The sequence below is a fragment of the Agelaius tricolor genome, unplaced genomic scaffold, assembly GCF_023055355.1.
Source record: "Agelaius tricolor isolate 1412-34295 unplaced genomic scaffold, bAgeTri1.0.p SCAF_21, whole genome shotgun sequence".
Classification (NCBI taxonomy): domain Eukaryota; kingdom Metazoa; phylum Chordata; class Aves; order Passeriformes; family Icteridae; genus Agelaius; species Agelaius tricolor.
Window position 1 is genome coordinate 11,800,603 of NW_027269281.1, and position 20,302 is coordinate 11,820,904.

Genomic DNA, 20,302 nt, shown 5'->3' on the forward strand with positions numbered 1-20,302 from the left:
TCTGTATGGTTGCATATTGGATCTTTTTTACAGTCATTATTAGCATTCTCATAAGCAAGGGATTTTAAAACAGCATTGGCTGCTGCTTGTATTTCAATTTGGTGCCTAATGGCTGATTGCAATCGATCAATAACGGCAATATATGGTTCCTGGGGAGCTTGAAGAATGGCGGCAAAACAAGGCTCTAAATGTTTTGTATCGGGTACCTTTTGTAGCACACACAAGGTAATAACTGTGCTTTGTTCCCAAGTCTGCAGTTGTAATTGGAGTTGAGCACAAGCAGTAGCATACATGCTGGTACCAGAGAGCTGGGGCGCTGTGATATTAATTTTTGGGTGCTTATTACCATTATTCAATGCCTGGGTTTGAGCCAAATCTATGAATTCTGTTCACCACACAGAGCATTGCCCCCCCCCCCCCCCCCCCCTTAAAACTGTTTTAAAGAGAGATTTCCAGTCCACCAGTAACATGGTATGCGAATCAGTTATAGCATCTATTAAATTCACAGTAAAGGAGGAATGTAAGCAGTTTTCCTTCACCAATTTCCTTAGTTCTTTAACCATTTCATATGACAACTTTTCATGATGTGGATTTTGATTTCAATATATAACAGGCATTGCTTGTAAAAATTCAGTATCTCCTTCCTGTAAAGCCCTTCTGTGGCAGCTATGTATAAACCTTTCTGGCTCAGGATCAGTGGGTAAAATGTCCTCATAATTGTGAGAGGAATGAGATGTGGCATAAGAAGGAGGGTACGTAGGTGAGATGGTGGCAGCCACTTTTCGGCATGCTGTCTGTAATATTTCTTCCATGCTAGAAGCGGTGGCTGCCAGGGCACGTACAGGGGTTAGAGGAGGGTATAAATCTGGTTCTTGGTCAGGGTCGACCAGTCTGGGATCAAAAGGATCCTGGCGTTCTGGGTCATCCTCCTCAGAAGGAGAGGATAGTGGTGCATCCAAAAGGACACCATCCACTTCCTTAAATTATTGCAAGGCAGAATAGATTACACGCCAAGTAACAATATCATCAGAGTGAATGTCATGCTGAGTGACCTGACAAGTTTGTAAGCATTCACCAACTTTTTGCCAATTAATAAGCTCATAAAACCATCAGAGGGGTACCAGGGACAATTTTGACAGATCCAGATGAGTAAAAATTTGAGTTTCTGAGGTAGTACTTTAAATCCTTGCTCCCTGGTAATGGGCATCAAAGTCTTTATGAAGTTTGTGAGATTTGGTTGCACTTTGGCCCATGATAAAAGAAAAAATTACTTCCTGACTGCTCGCTTTGGCTAACCTTGGTCTATAGCTGGTGATGATAGAAGCTCCTCAGTGATTGATCAGGCACAACCAGCTGGTTCAGTTGGGGTGCATCACCGGACTGGATCACCACAGCAGTATTCAGGCTACGTTGGGCGCCATTTGTGATGCATGAAAGACGAGACACACTAGCAGAGGTGCAAGGGAATCTTATTTACTCAAAAAGCACATCATGTTTTATACCCCTAAAACAAACTCTATATTTAGCTACAGGCTAAAAGCTTAATCACAGTTCTTCAATAAATCTGTCCTCTTGACATCTTCTATTATCATTTCCAGAGTCACAGGCCAGTAGACCATGAAGACCGTTTGGTTTTAAATTTCTTCACGTTCTAGTAGAAATGGTGTCTTGTTATTGTTCAACCCATTCAACCTGTTCAGAGACATGGGTCAGCTGCCCCTGCTGCTGTTCCCTGTGTAACTCTTTCCTGCTAACATCCCTCAAGCAAACATTTGATACCTCAACATTGGGAGTTACATTACAAATAGAAACATTTGAGGTACTTAATTTGTATTTGATTCATGCAGTTAAACCCAGTCAAGTAATTCACAATTCTAATTCACAGCTCAATTATTTTTTTGCTTTCATTGTGGCATCCCTAATTGCAGCACAATTATTTGCTATGTTCTACTACATAAAAACAATCTGAAGCTTGTATCTAAAATCTGTTTATATCAGCTATTTATTTAAAGACTATTACATTCACTAGAAACACTGGAAAATGCTTGCAAGTATGTGGAGGATCATTACCGGGACATCACGCCATGACCAACATGATCAAGTGAAGCCGATTTATTACAAAAAGCAAGCCATATTTATACTATTCTCAATTGTTCACGCCTCAAGCTAATACATGATTGGTTAAATACTTTTTACACATGCATTTTAATATTTTAGTTAATTTTAGTTAGTCTTCCTTCTTCATGTGTCTCGCTGCGGTTTTCTTGTCTGCCTTTGCATCCTGAACTGTCTGCTTTTGAGCGTGTTCTTCTCGTTTCATGTCCTTCAAGGGCATGGTGACCTTACTCAGTTTCTATGAAGGCTGGATTGTGCATATGTTGCATATGTCCATTGTCCTGCAAAAAAGTCTCAACACAAGTACACCTTTTATAGTGGATGCTCTAGAATAATTTTATTTTCATAATAAAGATAAATCAGTGTACTTATTAGCATGTGTGTTTTGGGAAGTGAAAGTAATTTCTGTATTTGAGGTTTCCACAATCTATTTACTTCAGTTGCTTGTAAATAAATTCTCAATATTTCTGTCTCTCACTTGAAATAGTTGCATAAGGTGCAGTAAGGGGGGAGGGACTTAATGATCTTAGAGGTCTTTTCCAACCTTAACAAATCTATGGTTCTAATGAGGGTTAGTACTGCCCTTTGCAATGACAGTGGACTGCTACCTTGCGTCAACTTGTCACAAATCCTGATTTAGGATCTTGCCAACTATGCCAATTTGTTGTTGATGGGCAATTTAGACTGCTTAAAGACCTGCAGCCTAAGGTATCGGCAAAAGTGGTTTTATTGAAATATGATGCTATAATAGTGTGACTTAACAAAGTTTGATGGCAAGGTTTGCTCTATTACTGTGCTGCACAAAGGATTTAACAGTGATTCAAAACTACCAAGACAGAATCAAAGTTACTGAGGTAAAATCTTAGTGCTCTATATTACAAGATCTGCAGTTCGTAAGATGTCTCGACCTTGAGTAGCAACCTTGAGAGGCATCCCAGCTCAAGGGGAGATCACTGCCATGCAGTCAGCTACTTAGCAGGGAGAGCTCAAAGAAGGCTCACTTACACTGTCATATTTATGGAATAAAGTGGTTGGCTTGTAGTCAAATCTCATAAAATGTGAAAGGTATGTATGAGACTCCTTGTACCACCTGCTATTCATGTGTTAATCACATGATTGGTGTTCCAAGCACATATGCATTGATGCTCACTGGGTCACTCTGCCCCTTTGTAGGTTTTCAGAGAACAGATAGGAACTAGATAAACTCTTGACCTGTCTACAACTCAGGCCATTTATGTCCTTTTGAGCCTGTAACAAACTACTGCTAGTTCAGTTAAGGGGTTGAGTGCATCCAACTCCCTGCTTCCAAGTGTTCAGACAGAACTTCCAAGAGGAACATAGGGTCTAGACCATGTGATGGCCTCGTGTTTGGCCTTGAATACCCTTTGGCCTTCCTGGGCCCTTCCCTCAGGTAGGACTTCTGGTCATTGGGCCACTCAGAAGCTGGATTAGGGCCTCCAGGGATGGGTGTGGAGCATTGCCTCCTCTATGCACAGGGCTGGGATATTGTCTCTAGTGCAGGGGGGGTGGGGGGGCGGAAGTTCACTCTCTCGCCTGGGCAAGGCCCGACCTGCCCCCTCCCCCATACACATGCACCCCAAAATGTCTCGAGACATCAATCTTTCCAGTCTCTCACGTATATTATGGATGAAATTTTGAATCAGAAAACAAATAAGAGGTTTTTCATGTGGTTGTAATAATATTGAAAATTAAATTCTATTTAGACATTGTGCAGTAGTATTTTAGTTTTTTCAGCCTGAGAGAAGGAAAATATTTAATGATTCACTGTACATGTATGATTTTGGACCATTGGCAGAGAAATTGTGGTTTTCAGTTGCCACATAAATTTTTATTTATACCGTTCAGTAGTTTCAGGAAATATTAATAGTTGTTAAAATATCTTAGGGTTTGACCTTCATTTGAGATTAAATTTAACCTAATGTTTATCTTTGTTTTTATTTCTTTCAGGCCCTATTGAATTTCAGGAATGTAACACAGCTAGTGCAGTTGAAGGTGAGTTGTTGTAGCACAGTTATTTACCTAAGAATCCTGTAGATAGGACATGAGGGTGAGGACAAAAGGATAGTCACATGTTAATTTTGATATTCCCATAGACCAAAAAGTTGGGGTTTTTTTAAGAAACAAAATTCCATAGAAATGAGACCTACAATACTTTATGAGGGTAGGTTTAGATTAGCTATGAAGAGGAAATTCTTTGCTGTGAGAATGGTGAGGCGCTGGCACAGGTTGCCCAGGAAAGCTGTGGCTGCCCCATCCCTGGAAATGTTCAAGGCCAGGCAGGATAGGTCTTGGAGCAACCTGGTCTAGCAGAAGGTGTCCCTGCCCATGGCATAGGGTTGGAACTAGGTGATCTTTAAGGCCCTTTCCAACCCAAACCATTCTGGGTTTCCATGATAAGCCTTTTGACTGAAGCAAAGGAGATACATGTTCAGAATCTACTCTTACAGTCCATTTGTCGTTGTTTTGAGCGGGATATAACACAGAAAGGAACTAAATTCCCGACTAGCATTTAAAAATAATTTTGAAGCAATTTCTTTCTCTATTAAGCTATAAGATATGGCTGAATTTATAGCTACCTGATTTGTGAGAAATTTTGAGTTATTTCACCCTGAAAATTTCTAAAAGTGAAGAGATTCCTTATGTGCTGTGTTGTAGTGCGTTCTTATATTTTGTAATACCTTGAAGTAGTTGGTTTTGTATTCCCATGTTTTTCCCAAATGGTTTATCCCAGACTATACCCCCCCCCCTCCTCTTCCCTCTACTTGTGTTATCCCTTTCCTGGGATAAGATCTCCAAAACCCCCACCCTGGCTCTCTGTCAGTCACCTCGACATCCCAGCCCCCTACCTAGAAGTTTCGGTCCAAGTTGTCGAGTGATTAGCCAGGGGCCAAGGGTCAACCCCCCAAGTCCTGCCCCATACGCTGTTTTGTATGTCTGTCCCCCCAGCACCCATCCCCCAGAGATACCTATTGGTCAGTAGGATTTTATCTATGTTAGTTTCCTCCCCCCTTTAAATGTGAGCTTCGAACATCCCCCAGTGCTCTCGGCAGGAACCCCCTGAGGTATAGGAGCTCGCTCGGGACTCCTTAATAAAACCTTGGAATACCCCCTGCTGGGAGTCGGCCCCTTTCCTCTTCCACCGACGTCTCGGTCGTCTCTGCTGCAACGAAGGCAACCAGCCTGAGTGCCCTCAGCACCCTCGGGGCACAGAGAGTGTCTCCCCGCAGTCGGCCGTGGTGGGGTCACCCCCCCCACTCTCTGCCGACCCGGGTAAGGCCCAGGGACTCGAGAGGCTTGCAGAGAGACTGAAACAGCTTGGCGCCCAGCCGTGGGGCTCTGGAACCATTCCAGGAGCCCACGGAAAGGGGCTCGGACATACTTTCAGTCTGTTCGATAAGCCTTCGGCCGGCAAGCTACCTCAGGAAAGAAAAAACTCCGTTTTAGTGAGTTGCTCTCCTGTGGACGAAGCTGGGAGCTTCTTATGTACCCTAAGAAGTCAGCTTTAGGTGGAAATCAACATCCCAGGCTTTTTCGTTCCCCTCTCCTGCAGTTGGATTGGTAAGTTTTACCCTTCTCTTGTTTTTCCCCTCTTTGGGAGGGGGTGTTTCCCTGCCCTTTGTTCTCAGCCCCGCCGCGGAGGGCTGAAGTTTTTTTTTCTCTCTATTGTGGGCAGACTGCCAGCTGTAGGCTTTTTTCTCCTCCCCCCCCCCACCTGGGTTGCTGAAATTTGAGATACAAATTTAAAATCAGAGCCAAAATGGGTGCTAGGCTTTCTGTATCTCACAAGGGTGTCTATTATCATCTTTTAAACATTCTTAAGAGTGAAAAAATCCGATTTTCAAAAACAGATGTTAAACAGTTCGTCAGATGGCTTTTCCTTCACATTCCTGACGTGTCCACTGAAAATCTCAGTGATTTGGCTTTTTGGGACAAAATTGGTAGTGAATTATTGAAGGCAGGGAAAGCAGGAGACATATCTCCGTCAAAATTTGCTTTTTTAGCCCTGCAGATAAGAAATGTTGTAAAATTTAATTTAAAGATGCAAGAACAGCCATCCGGCAACAGTTTCAATATCTCTGTTTCCCAAAAACCCGATCTACCCCCCTCCGAGTTCGGTTCTCCCTCCCCCACTCACCTCCCCCCACTCCCAGCCCCTGCACAAACCCCTGCTCCCCCCCCGAGGTTCCCTGTCTCCAACCCGGACACTTCTGCCCTGAATTCCCGAAATCCCACCCTCCCCCCTGCTTCCACAAGTTATAATACCGTGTCTCACAACCTTAGTGCCCGCCTTGGTACCCCTGAGACGCGCCCGGTAACTTCCCCGGACCATAATGGCGGACACCACGTGGCAATGGTGGTTTCCTCGCCTTCCCAGAATCCCTTTCGCTCTCCCAACAACCCATTCTGCTCGGAGCACCCCGCCCCCGAAACCCGCCCTCCCGCCCTTCCCCCGTCTCCTCCTTCGGCCCCTCCTCCGGCTCCTCCCACCCCGGCCCCGGCCGCCCCTCCCGCTCTGGCCCCGGCCGCCGCGGGCTCCCTCCGCCCCCCCCTCGGCCCGCCCTCCGGCGCTCAGACCAGTGTAACAAGAGACGCTGTTGCCGGGAGACCGAACCCGGAAACAGCACAGCTCCTTTCTGTTGCCCCTGTCTCATATATTCCAGATGTCACCGGGGCATTCCAGCCAAATTATAGCCCCCTTTCTGTTGATTCTGTTAAAGAACTAGCCAAAGCCCAAAAAGATTTTGGGAGATCAAGTGAATATTTTAGAGGGCTCCTTAAAGCTACATTATTCGCTCACATTTTAACCCCTGCTGATATAAAACACCTTTTTTCCTGCCTGTTATCCTCTTCTGAATATCTCTTGTGGGAAGTTGCATGGCAAAAAGGATTGAGAGCAATTTTACCAGCTCTGTGGGCTGATGAAGCTACTGCTCGTGATGTTTATGGTAATATGTTATCCCTCGATCACCTCTGTGGACAGGGAGGTTGGGAAGACAGCGTGATCCAGGCAGAAAGCATTCCCACAAGGGCTTTCAGAGAAGGTGCTAGAGCAGCTGAGAAAGCTTTCTTTGGGCTCCGTCCTAGTATTCCAATTGAAAATTATTTGAAAATAACACAATCTCCATCTGAGTCCTTTTTGAGTTTTGTGGAAAGGTTGAGAAAAGCTGTTGAATTGCAAGTTCAGAATGAAGGAGCCAGGATGGAAATCCTCACCGAGATTGCTAAAGAAAATGCCAATGAGAAGTGCAAAGCTGCTATCCTCAGCCTGCCTCTTGACCCAACGCCTACGCTGCAGGCCATGCTTGAAGTGTGTGAGAGGAAAGTTACCATTACCCTCGCTGACCACGATGAGAGACCAAAACCACAGAGGAGGATTGCTGCAGTGGAAACCCCTGAGCCACCATTTACCAGCCAGCTCCAGCATGTCACGATGCCACAAGAGAGAATCTCCAGCACTAATAGACCTTGCCATCTTTGTGGGAAGTTGGGGCATTGGATGCCTGGCTGCCCTCTGAAAAAGCAGTTTTTAGATTTTAAATACAATATGCTTAAAAACCAGAATTCCCCAAAGGACCACCTCTCAAAAAACTGAGTAAAGAGCGCTCCTTTCCCCAGCGCTATGACAAAAATAGGGTGGGCTCAATTCAAGTACGGGGGAGGGAAAAGAAATCTAGTGTAAAAGATGTATCGGTGCCAAGCGAGGCACTGGCTTTGAACAAAACAGAACATTCATTTCCTTGGAATAATCCCAGACCAATTTTAACCACTGTCTCTTCCCATAACCCTTACAGGCTGGCGTTGACCGAACCTCTCCATCTCAGAGACACTAACTGGCATTTCATATCTGTTAACCCTGAACAACCAGGTACTTGGACACAGCTTTGCCAGAAACGTCACAGTAAGTATGTCGTCCTTGGGGACACAAAACACACACCCCAAGAAATTATTATTCCTCCGGGTCTCATATCATCAGACCCGAAACAATTTGTCATATGGCTTCACTGTACTCATCCACCCGTGTACTTGCCCAAAGGCCAAATCATAGCCCAAGCCATCCCAGTACCTGAGCCTCCATGGGACCAGGAGCAAGCAAACACCCTCAGAGGTAAACTCCTTCCCAGTGTCTGCTGGACTCAGGTATTGGGAAAAGAAAAACCCAAGCTATCATGTGGGTTGCACCGTGGTGGTGAGTACAAGTCCATACAAGGACTTTTAGATACTGGAGCAGATGTCACGATTATTCCATCTAAAGAGTGGCCATCACACTGGGAATTGCAAAATGTAGCAGGACACGTGCAAGGTGTAGGGGGAATTCAATTGGCAAGACAATCAAAAAACGTTGTTCAAATTGAGGGACCCAATGGCAAAATAGCTTCCATTCGCCCGTTTGTTTTAGACTACACAGAGCCCCTCTGGGGCAGAGATTTAATGGTTCAGTGGGGAACCACAATTGACATCCCAGAAAACCCGCAGGTTTTTCGGGGAGCGGTCGCTGAGGTGCGCCATGCCCAAAAATTGACTTGGAAAACTGATACTCCAATAAGGGTAGTTCAGTGGCCGCTCAATAAAACCAAATTAAAGGCGCTTGAAGAACTTGTACAAGAGCAGTTAGAAAAAGGTCACATTGTGGAGACCACGTCGCCGTGGAATTCGCCTGTCTTTGTCATTAAAAAACCAAACAAAGACAAGTGGAGACTACTCCATGACCTCCGTCAAATCAACAATGTTATTGAGGACATGGGCTCCCTACAACCAGGGATGCCCTCCCCAAGCATGCTTCCACAAAATTGGTCTTTAGCTGTAATTGACATCAAAGATTGTTTTTTTCACATTCCCCTACATCCTGACGATGCTCCGCGTTTTGCCTTTTCGGTTCCCACCATTAACCTGGAGGCCCCAATGAAGAGATACCATTGGACCGTCCTCCCTCAGGGACTGAAAGTCAGTCCTGTGATTTGCCAGAGGTATGTCTCTTCCTTGTTGTCTCCAGTCCGTGAAGCTGCAGGAGATTCCATCATCCTGCACTACATGGATGACATCCTGGTGTGTGCCCCAAGTGATGACATGCTTACTCACACACTTGACCTGACAATCAATGCATTGGTTGCTGCAGGGTTCGAGCTCCAAGAAGAAAAGATTCAAAAGATGCCACCTTGGAAGTACCTGGGCCTTGAAATTGGAAAGCAGACCATTGTGCCGCAAAAATTGACTATCAAACACGATATCAAAACCTTAGCGGATCTCCATCAACTTTGTGGATCCTTAAATTGGGTGAGACCTTGGCTAGGCATTTCCACCGAAGACCTAGCCCCCCTTTTCAATTTGTTAAAAGGGGGAGATGACCTTAGTGCTCCTAGGACCCTCACCCAGGAAGTGAAAACCGCACTGGAGAAAGTTCAGGAAATCATGTCTACTAGGCAGGCCCACAGGTGCCAGCAGGGTCTCCCCTTCAAATTTATCATCTTAGGCAAGCTGCCACACCTCCATGGTATGATTTTTCAGTGGGAAACTGTCCAGGCAAAGAAAAAGGACCAGGTCAAGAAAGATCCCCTCTTAATTATAGAGTGGGTCTTTCTCAGTCACAACAGGTCAAAAAGGATGACAATGCCACAGGAGCTGATGGCAGAATTGATCCGGAAAGCAAGGATACGGATCAGAGAATTGGCAGGGTGTGACTTTGACTGCATTTACATTTCCTTAAACCTGAAATCAGGCCATTTGTCTCAAGCAATGCTAGAGCAATTTTATCAAGAGAATGAAGCCTTGCAATTAGCCCTAGATAGCTACACAGGCCAAATTTCAATTCACAGACCGGCCCACAAAATTTTCAATTCAGATGTTCAGTTTTCATTATCACTGACAAGTATTCAGAGCAGGACACCTCTAAAAGCACTGACAGTTTTTACTGACGCGTCTGGTGCGTCTCACAAGTCAGTGGTAACTTGGAAAGATCCCCAAACTCAACAGTGGGAAGCAGATATTGCTAAGGTGGAAGGATCACCCCAAATTGCTGAGTTGGCCGCTGTAGTCAGAGCTTTTGAGAAGTTTCCTGAGCCTTTAAATGTAGTTACTGATTCAGCTTATGTTGCAGGTGTAGTGTCTAGGGCAGAGAATGCTGTGCTGCAAGAAGTTTCCAACATTCCTTTATATGAATTACTTTCTAAGTTAGTAAGAATTATTTCTGGCCGAGAACACCCGTTTTATGTGATGCATGTTAGGTCACACACAGACCTGCCGGGGTTCATTGCAGAAGGTAACCGGAAAGCTGATGCCCTTGCGGCTACAGCCAAGATGGCCCCGCTCCCAGAGGTATTCCAACAAGCAAAGATCAGTCATCAATTTTTTCATCAGAATGCACCTGCCTTGGTCCGACAATTCCATCTGAAGCACAAACAAGCCCAGGCCATCGTAGCCACCTGCCCTTCTTGTCAAAATCAGTCACTACCTACCTTAAGTGCAGGTGCAAACCCTAGGGGCTTGCAGAGCTGCGAAGTGTGGCAGACAGATGTAACCCACATCCCGTCATTTGGCAGATTTAAATATGTCCACGTCTCCGTGGATACCTTTTCTGGTGCCATCTATGCTTCTGCCCACACAGGGGAGAAAGCCAGTGAGGTAAAGAAGCATTTCATGCAAGCCTTTTCCACATTAGGAATCCCTAAGGTCATCAAAACAGACAATGGCCCAGCGTACAAGTCCAAAGACCTTCAGAGCTTCCTGCAGCAATGGGGAATAGAACACAAAACGGGCATCCCCTATTCCCCGACAGGCCAAGCTGTGGTGGAGAGAGCCCATCAGAATCTAAAAAAGGTTCTTCACCGACAACGTGAAGTGATGAAAACAGAGACCCCTCAAATCCAGCTGTCCAAAGCGTTGTTCACACTGAACTTTTTGAACTGTACCTTTGAAAACCTTAACCCACCTATTGTAAGACATTTTAACGAGAACAGTCAGCACAAGCTAAAAGTCCGTCCGCCAGTCCTCGTAAAGGACCCTGAAACCTGGAAAATAGAGGGGCCCCATGAGCTCGTAGTCTGGGGTAGGGGATATGCGTGCGTATCCACTCCCTCAGGCTTGAGATGGATCCCCTCCAGGTGGGTGAGACCGTACATTCCTAAGGTGTCAAAGGACAAAGCTGCAACACAGGTAGCCAGTGCCTGCTGGAGGAGGAAGCGCCGTCAGACTCTTTAAAGTTAAATTGTTGTTACCTGGACCTCATCCCTAACATTTTTTATTTTCAGTTTTAGTGTTTTCCTTTGATCTGAACTCAGCCCTGGTGTCATCAGAATGAGCCCCATCCTTCCGTTGCTTCTGTTGACAGCCGTCCATCCAGGTCAGATGTGGATTGTTCCACAACCCCAAGCAAATGTGTGGACCACCCTCGCCAGAGTCCTCAACCAAGACCACATTTGCCTGTCAGCCTCTTCTGTGTCTGACCCGATGTCCACTTGCCTTGTGGGGATCCCATCTAAATATGATGAATTTCCGCCAACATTAGCTGCTCCCCTTCCCCCAGTATATAATCCGTTATCCCCTTGGTCAAAATTAATTGATAGACAAGCAGTAGCAGAAAAAGAACCCCAAGAATTTGAACTCCTTGGTTCTGCCAAGGCATTCTATTGTGTTCAGTTTACGTTTACACCAAAAGATCAAGTAGATTTGTACCATGAAGTCAAACAGTTTAAAGTGAACTATACAGCAAAAATTTGGTGTAAGAAAATTTCCCAAGTAGGAATACCTACCACCCCTGATAATAAGCCCCGTGCCCTTCCTAAGGGGTTTTTCCTCATTTGCGGGGACAGGGCATGGGCAGGCATCCCCTCTCATCTAATCGGAGGTCCATGCACCATTGGAAAGCTGAGCCTGTTTACACCCAACAAAACCCAAATCATGGATTGGCGAACCAAAACCAACACCCGCAATTCGGCCCGCAAAAAGAGAGATTTAAGGAATCTGGACCCAAATTGCGATTCTGAAATTGTACATTGGTCCAAACCAAAAGGAGTTGCGATCACCGTGTTTTTGCCATGGGTGTCTGCAGCTAAAGCTCTAGGTGAGTTATCACATCTAGAGTGTTGGGTTGCTAAACAGGCCAATATTACATCAGCTGCACTTTCAGACCTCCTGGCAGACGATGAAACAACAAGGCAAGCCACCCTACAAAATCGGGCTGCAATTGATTTTCTCCTCCTGCTACATAACCATCGTTGTGAGGAGTTTGAAGGTCTCTGTTGCCTGAATCTGTCATCCAAAGCTGAAAATGTCCACAAAATCATCGGGAAGATGCAACAAATGGTCCAAGACATCAAGCAAGAAACAGCGGACTGGATGGATGGACTCTTTCAGGGATGGGGACTCTCGGGCTGGGTCAAATCCATTTTGAAATCTGTATTTTTAGTTTTGCTTGTTCTTCTTGTTATTTTGATCAGTTTTGGGATCATCAAGAGCATTGTGACCAAACTGATCTCGAAAGCTATTTCCCCTTTAGAGGTCAATCAGGTGACTGTTCCCACCTCTTCTGAGGAAGGGACAGAAACCTCTGCAGAATTTACAAAACAGCCTTGGTTTGCTGATGATTGATAGCACTCCGAGCTGAAATCTAATGTTTAGGTGCCTCTTCCTTTTTTATTTAAACGAAAAGAGGGAGATGTTGTAGTGCGTTCTTATATTTTGTAATACCTTGAAGTAGTTGGTTTTGTATTCCCATGTTTTTCCCAAATGGTTTATCCCAGACTATACCCCCCCCCCTCCTCTTCCCTCTACTTGTGTTATCCCTTTCCTGGGATAAGATCTCCAAAACCCCCACCCTGGCTCTCTGTCAGTCACCTCGACATCCCAGCCCCCTACCTAGAAGTTTCGGTCCAAGTTGTCGAGTGATTAGCCAGGGGCCAAGGGTCAACCCCCCAAGTCCTGCCCCATACGCTGTTTTGTATGTCTGTCCCCCCAGCACCCATCCCCCAGAGATACCTATTGGTCAGTAGGATTTTATCTATGTTAGTTTCCTCCCCCCTTTAAATGTGAGCTTCGAACATCCCCCAGTGCTCTCGGCAGGAACCCCCTGAGGTATAGGAGCTCGCTCGGGACTCCTTAATAAAACCTTGGAATACCCCCTGCTGGGAGTCGGCCCCTTTCCTCTTCCACCGACGTCTCGGTCGTCTCTGCTGCAACGAAGGCAACCAGCCTGAGTGCCCTCAGCACCCTCGGGGCACAGAGAGTGTCTCCCCGCAGTCGGCCGTGGTGGGGTCACCCCCCCCACTCTCTGCCGACCCGGGTAAGGCCCAGGGACTCGAGAGGCTTGCAGAGAGACTGGGACAGTGCTGTGTAATGTATTTCTGTAAATGGGAATACTGAGGGTTTTTTAATAGCGTGCTCAAATTGTCCATTGCTAAATTATAGAAAACAAATTATTTCCACCATTTTGCTTAAAGGCTTGCAGTAGGTAGTATCTTACATCAAAATAAACCTGAAGACTAGTTGGATTGGATGCTTGCACTTGGTCATTTTGTTTCAAGTTTGGCAGTCTACTTTGATTCAGCAAAAAATGGGGACAGAAGCAAACATGGCAGTAAGTCTGATGGAATATTCAAATTTATTTTTAGTACATTAAATGGACATGAAAGCAAACTTTTTTCTTTACTGAAGCTACATATATCCTGTACTAAAAATAAAGAAGAAAATATAGAGAGAAGGCACATTTCCAGACTCAGTGGTAGCCAGCATTAGAGCTGGCTACAGCACTGGGAAATCATGAACTTGGCATCAGCTGGGAAGCCAAGAGATGTTAAGTTTTACAGGACCAAGATCCTACTTTTTAGGAGAGACAGGGGCTTGCAGGTATCAGGAAAATGCAGGGAAATAAGAACAGGGTAGAACTGCAGTAGCTGAGAGAGACAGGATTCAGTTTCTGACCCAAGTCTATTATCTATTCAGGATTGGCTGGATCAATAGCTCCTGTTGAGCTTCTGTGAGCAGTCCCTTTCCTCAAATCTGGCAGTGCATCCATCTTCCATAAAATAAGTGGCAGTCTAGCATACCCAGCTTGGAGAGTTGGATGTAAAATAAAGATGAGTTTTATAAAGGCTTATGTTATTAATGTGTTGCTTGAACCATATTTTAATTTTTTTAATGAAGCTGATGTGTTTTAACCTCCGTAGGCAACTCAGCCCCACAGAGCCACTCACTCTCCTCTGTTGGGATGGGGAAGAGAATCAGAAGGGTAAAAGTGAGAAACCTCATGGGTTGAGACAAGACAGTTTAGTAGGAAAGCAAAGCTGTGTGTGTAAACAAAGAAAACCAAGGAATTAATTCACTCACTTCCCATGTGCAGGCAGGTGTTCAGCAACCTCTATGGGAGCAGGGCCTTTTCATGCATAGCAATGAGAAGACAAATGCCATCACTCTGAACATCTCCTTTTTCTCCTTCTTCCCCTAGCTTTATTACTGAGCATGTTGCTATAGGATCTGGAATATCCCTGTGGTCGGTTGCAGTCAGCTGTCCGAGCTGTGTTCTCTCCCAACTTCTTGTGTGCCCCCACTGATGGGGTGGGATGAGAAGCAGAAAAGGCCTTAGCTCTGTGTAAGCCCTGTGCAGCAGTAATGAAAACATCCCTGGGTTATCATCACTGTTTCGAGGACAAATACAAAACACAGCCCCATATCAGCCACTGTGAATTAAATTAACTCTGTTCCCAGCCCAAACTGGCACATTAACGTGGCCTTAGCTGGGTTTCGGGGTATCCCCAGCAGGCTGCAATGGGGTCCGGATAGCGAAGTCCTGCTCGGCGCAGGCCTGTCCGCCTGTCCGAGTTCCCAAGCAGTTCTTAGCCGCAGGCAACCGTAGCAAGCTTAAGTGATATCAGCTCTTTTAGTGATTATCAGCTCATTGCAATTTCAGCTCTTAGCTTGCTAGGTGCCACAGGCAGGCAGACACAGGGAGAGAGAGGAGAAGCGCTGTATGAGGTTCCACAGCGATGTCTTTATTGAAGTCTGCGAAGGTCTCAGGGACAGCTCTTCTGCCGAGCTGGGCAAAAGTAGCTCTTTATATAGGGTACAGGGGTTTTGGAAATTATCCAGTAGTAAGGGTCAAAGGAAAGTGACCTTTAGTCTTACAGAGAGATAAGCAAGGGTCCAAAGGCGGAAGAGAGGGGCTTCTAAGGTCCAGTCATCATGACTCGGCATTTCCTATGTTAGGCTGCTGGCCGCCAGGGAGCCCTTGCAGGCTCTGGGCCTGCTACAGCACATTATGCTTCTGAACAACATATTGGAATAATTTTCTCTTATTCTTTTGTTCACTTAGTTTAGCTCCATACCTACCTTCACTGTTGGATTTCTGTATCACTTGTCATTGCAGCATTTAAAAGGTCTTGGCATTGGTATGCACCAGTGTCTGACATTGACATATATACTCATTTATTTGATCTTTTAATTTAAAGTGTTTGTTTCACAGGGATAAAACCATGAAAGAGGAAGCCATTTGGTTTATCAGGGATTATGAAAAAGGAAAAAGACACTGAGTCCATGTAAGTATATTTCCAGCTTGAAACCTTGTCATATATGAAAACTAGCTGATGTGTAACAAAAACATGGTTTTATAACAGAAGTTTAGAGGAGTGCCATGAATATTAAAACATTGCATCTATTTAACATTTTCCTAACTAAGGATCTTAAGGAAACCTACTCGTGTTTCATTCTGTCCTCTGCAGAGGTAAGTAGTTATCCCTTGTTCTACATTTCAACATTGTAGATGTGAGAGACAACTGCTCACTTTAAAATTTTTAAAAGGTTTATTAAACCTAAACAAAAATACAACAAAAGGACTAAATAAGGAAAAACTGCAGCGCTGGGAACTGCCTTCATGGCTGCCTACCATATGACTGGTTCATCTTCAAGATGGATGCTCAGTCTTTTATACTCCTGGGGGTTGCATCAGCCAACCCTGGCCCCTCCCACAGTCTGTCAGTCAGCTCTTCTTTGTCATTTATTGGTGGAGACTGCTTTCTTGTAACTTGATTGGAGGGTCAGGCATTGTCATGCCTCACCCCTTTAGCAACAAGCTTTTCCATTCCCAGCTGCCCCATGGAAGGAGCACATGTGCATGCCTTCTTTCTACTTGCCCTAGATAACACAGACTGTCTGATGGTAGCAATACGGGGGGGGGGGGGGGGGGGGTGGGAAGGGAACTATGGGGAGAACAGAGGACATCTGAACTACGATAACATAACAATACATCAGTAAAGCTTCTCTTAATATTCACACAGTATTCATCTCTTAATTGCGAGAGCCAATCATCTCATTATCCATCTATAACAATCCCCCCTTTTCTATTTTATAAGTTATTTGGCTTGAGTAATTAACTAATTTTTAATAGTATTTGTTGATGTGGGTGAAGACAGTGGAAAAGGGTTTTAAGTAAAATGATTGGTAGAGTTTGTGAAAAGAGGTCCAGTATGGCTTTTACCCCTACCTACCATGCCTACAGGGTTGCTGCCTGCAGCAGGGTTATTATAATCTTCTTGGTGGCGAGTACAGGGGCTAACCTGGTCTTGCCCTCTGGTTCTCACTATACTTCAGTTTTAAGTGAATCATTTTAATGATTTTCACTGTTCCTCCCCTTAACAGATACTTGTAATTTTCATAATAATCTTCATAACCGGCCACGTGGTAGACAACCACAAAGGCAGTTCCCAGCACTGCAATTTTTCCTTATTTAGTCCTTTTGTTGTATTTTTGTTAAGGTTTAACAAACCTTTTAAAATTTTTAAAGTGAGCAGTTGTCTCTCACAGTAGATAATACGATTCTTATGTGTACTTCTCATGAAATACTAGCTCTGTATATGGAAAAAACACTCTTTTTCTGTGTTTGCAGAATTGAAGCATTATTTATTTTTTAGAAAAACTTTTGTGTACTTTGTAGAAAGACAGAAAAAGTTTTGCATTTTTTTTTCAGTAAATCATGTGCACGTTGATTTCTGAAAGACCATCACTCTAACTCACGATTGATGTCCCACCATGACAAGTTGATCCTGGTTGGATGCCAGGTGCCCACCAAAGCTGCTCTTACACTCCCCTCCTCAGCTAGACTGGGGAGAGAAAATATAATGAAAGGTTCATGAGTTGAGATAAGGACAGGGACAATCACCAATTGCCATAACAGGCAAAACAAACTTGATTTGGAGAAATTAATTGAATTTATTACCAATCTAATCAGAGTAGGATGATTAGGATAAACCAAATTGCAAAATACCTTCTCCTCATCCCTCCCTTCTTTCCAAGCTCAACTTCACTCATGATTTTTTCTACCTCCTCCCCACAGGGGAAAAGGGAAGGGGGTCTGTACTAGTTTGAAAGCAAAGCAGCAGGAAATTCCAAGTCAGAAGTAAAATTTAATAGGAAAATTTACAATAAAGGCAATAATACAGAAACACTGGCTTAAACTTAAAGAGTCAGAATACAACCTGTCGCCCTATTGGTCAGGTGGTGGTAGCAGTCCAATTAAATGGTGGCTACAGTCCAATTGGCATGATCGATGTGGTTTTGTTGAAGCGGTGATCCTGTAGAAAGGTCTGGTCTTTCTCTGGAGGCCCAGTGGTAGTTATCGAGCTCTTGTCCTCTGGAAATCCAGTGAGTAGTGCCCCCATAGTGTTCCAAGCCTCAGATTATATACAGGTTGGAATGTTTGGTTCCTCGCCCTGGGCGGAGCATTTCACAATGGGATAATGTAAGTCATGCTGGGATAACTTGATGGCTCATTAGCGGAGATGGCCACCTCAGTCGCAGATGTTTCCCTGGAGGATGTTATCAGGGCCGAGTCATGGAGAAGATAAAGGGCACTAGCCCTCCTATCTTAACTGCTTACGTATATGGTAATAGAATACATACTTCTGGTTACATCTTCTATTGTAACCAAAGACAGGGTTGCAGTCAGTTCATAGAATCATAGAATATTCTGAGTTGGAAGGGACCTACAAGGATCATCCATATCACAGTCTTCGCTCACTGCGACCCCTTGTTCGGCTTGGCCAGGGGGAACTGGCAAAATAAGGGATAGGAATGACGGTCTTGCCTGAAAAATAAAGACTTTAATAACAAAATAACAAACAACGAAAACCACACAGTTAAGGGACAAGATCCAAAGACCCTTGGGGCATGGCACTGCAACAAGGTATAGGGGTCTTTTGAGGGCAAGGGTCCAATCACGAATGCAAACTCAGAACATGACCTTATTTGTATCAGGTACCAAACTAACTGAGAACAAGAACCAGAAACCTGAGCAAATATAGGATAGTTCTATTAGCATAGTGAAACGGTCCAGCTGGAAAAAGATTCATTGTCCTTCTCGGACATCCCAGCTAGCTATCCAGCACTGCTAGCAGTACAGGGGCACTATCCTGATCTCCGTGGTTCGGGACAGCACCTAAGGCAAACACTCTGTGCTATGACAGCAGCGCTACCTCGTGGTAGGATGTGGCTTGGCTTATGGCTACAGTCAGCAGAAATAAGAGAGCGCTCTCCAGCTGTGGTGAATCCAGGTTTATTGGGTCCCAGGGGAACCAACAGCCAAAGAGAAAGAGGGGGAAGTTGCAACAGCTTATAAGGAGGGAAGGAAACAAGGGAGAAGTCAGTCCTTGGACGAATAAGGTTTCAGAGGGGAGTGGGATACAAAAGATTGACTTAGGGAGAACACCAATGGGGATAACTTGAGGGTGGGGCCTCAGCCCCTGAGCCAATCACTCGACACTCTAGCTGGAAGTTTCTAGAGAGTTCTAGAGAGAAGGGTGGGAGCGCCAAGTGACGGACAGAGCACCAGGGAGGGATTTGAGAAAGGGTACATTAATCTCCAAGGCAACTGGGGAGGAGTTGGGATAACTGGCAGCATAAAGGAGGGAAGGGAGAACCAGGGCAGAACCATTACATGATAGGGGGAACAGAACAGTCCAACTTATACAGACACAACACAACAGCATACTGACTCACATGACCCCACTCTTCTCACCATGACCTAACTAGAAGTCCCTTTTCCACTATCCTGTTTACCATGGTCACAGGTCGATACCTTCTGTATATGCTACTGAGGCAAAACTACTATTTCTCCCGGCTAGACGTGATGCCACACATCCAAGTCCAACTCGTGGTCCTGCACAGGACAGCCCCAAGAATCATACCACATTTCTGAGAGCATCGTCCAAATACTTCTCAAACTCTGTCAGCCTTGGTGCTGTGACCAGTTCCCTGAGGAGCCTGTTCCAGTGCCCAACCACCTGGTTTAGGGCAAATTTGGGACAAAACCTCCAAAGGAGGCCCCTCCAGAAAGCAAACCAACATGGCCCCTCCCTGTGTTGTCCTGGTTTAGGGCAAATTTGGGACAAAACCTCCAAAGGAGGCCCCTCCAGAAAGCAAACCAACATGGCCCCTCCCCCCAACCGGTTCGGGAAGGATTCCTCAGAGAGAAGTGGAAAGAACCTGTTTATTTAACAGGCAAAACACCCCCCAGCACACCAAATGAACAATACCAGATGACAACACTCTTTCACCGCTCTGAAAAAGATGACAAATTCAGAAAGTCTCTCCTGGGAGTGGTCGCTCTGTTATCGGTCCCTCCGGCACTGGGAATAGCTGCTGCAGGCCACAAGGTGCAAACTCTCTGTGTTTCCCAGGTCCCAGACTGGAGCAGGCTCAAGTGCTTCCAAGAAAGGGAAAGAAAAACAATCCAGGGAAAATTCGGACTGCTTAGCTAAACTAACTAACAAGCAGGAGCAAAGGCAAGAGCAAAGCAGGAGCAAAACAGGAGCAAGAGCAAAGTGAAAACAAAGCAAAAAGCAAAAGCTGCCCTATGTACTGCCCCTGTCTCTGTCCCGCCAACCGCTGGAGGAGTGAGCAGGCTGATAAAACAAAACAAAGCTTCGCTCTTCAGAGCCAGTCTTGAAGGCACAGAACATAATATCCAGCATAAACAGAACACAATTGGGGATACAAGCATCACCCTAGGACATGTGTGATTTGCAGAAGCAAACAAACTCCACAACTTTTGTGAAAGTTGTAAAGCCGTTATGTTTATTACAGTGCTGGACGCATGTGGGAATCATTCCCCTTAAAATTACATGCATGCCTCTGGGAACTCCAGATCCTTTTTTATCTCCCTCTCAAATACATATGCATGCAGTTTCAC

General features: G+C 45.1%; 1 pseudogene; it reads left to right on the forward strand.

The window, feature by feature from the left end:
* The window catches only part of LOC139599008 (F-BAR domain only protein 2-like), a 257,111-nt pseudogene that overhangs the window by 118,840 nt on the left and 117,969 nt on the right, over nucleotides 1–20,302 (forward strand).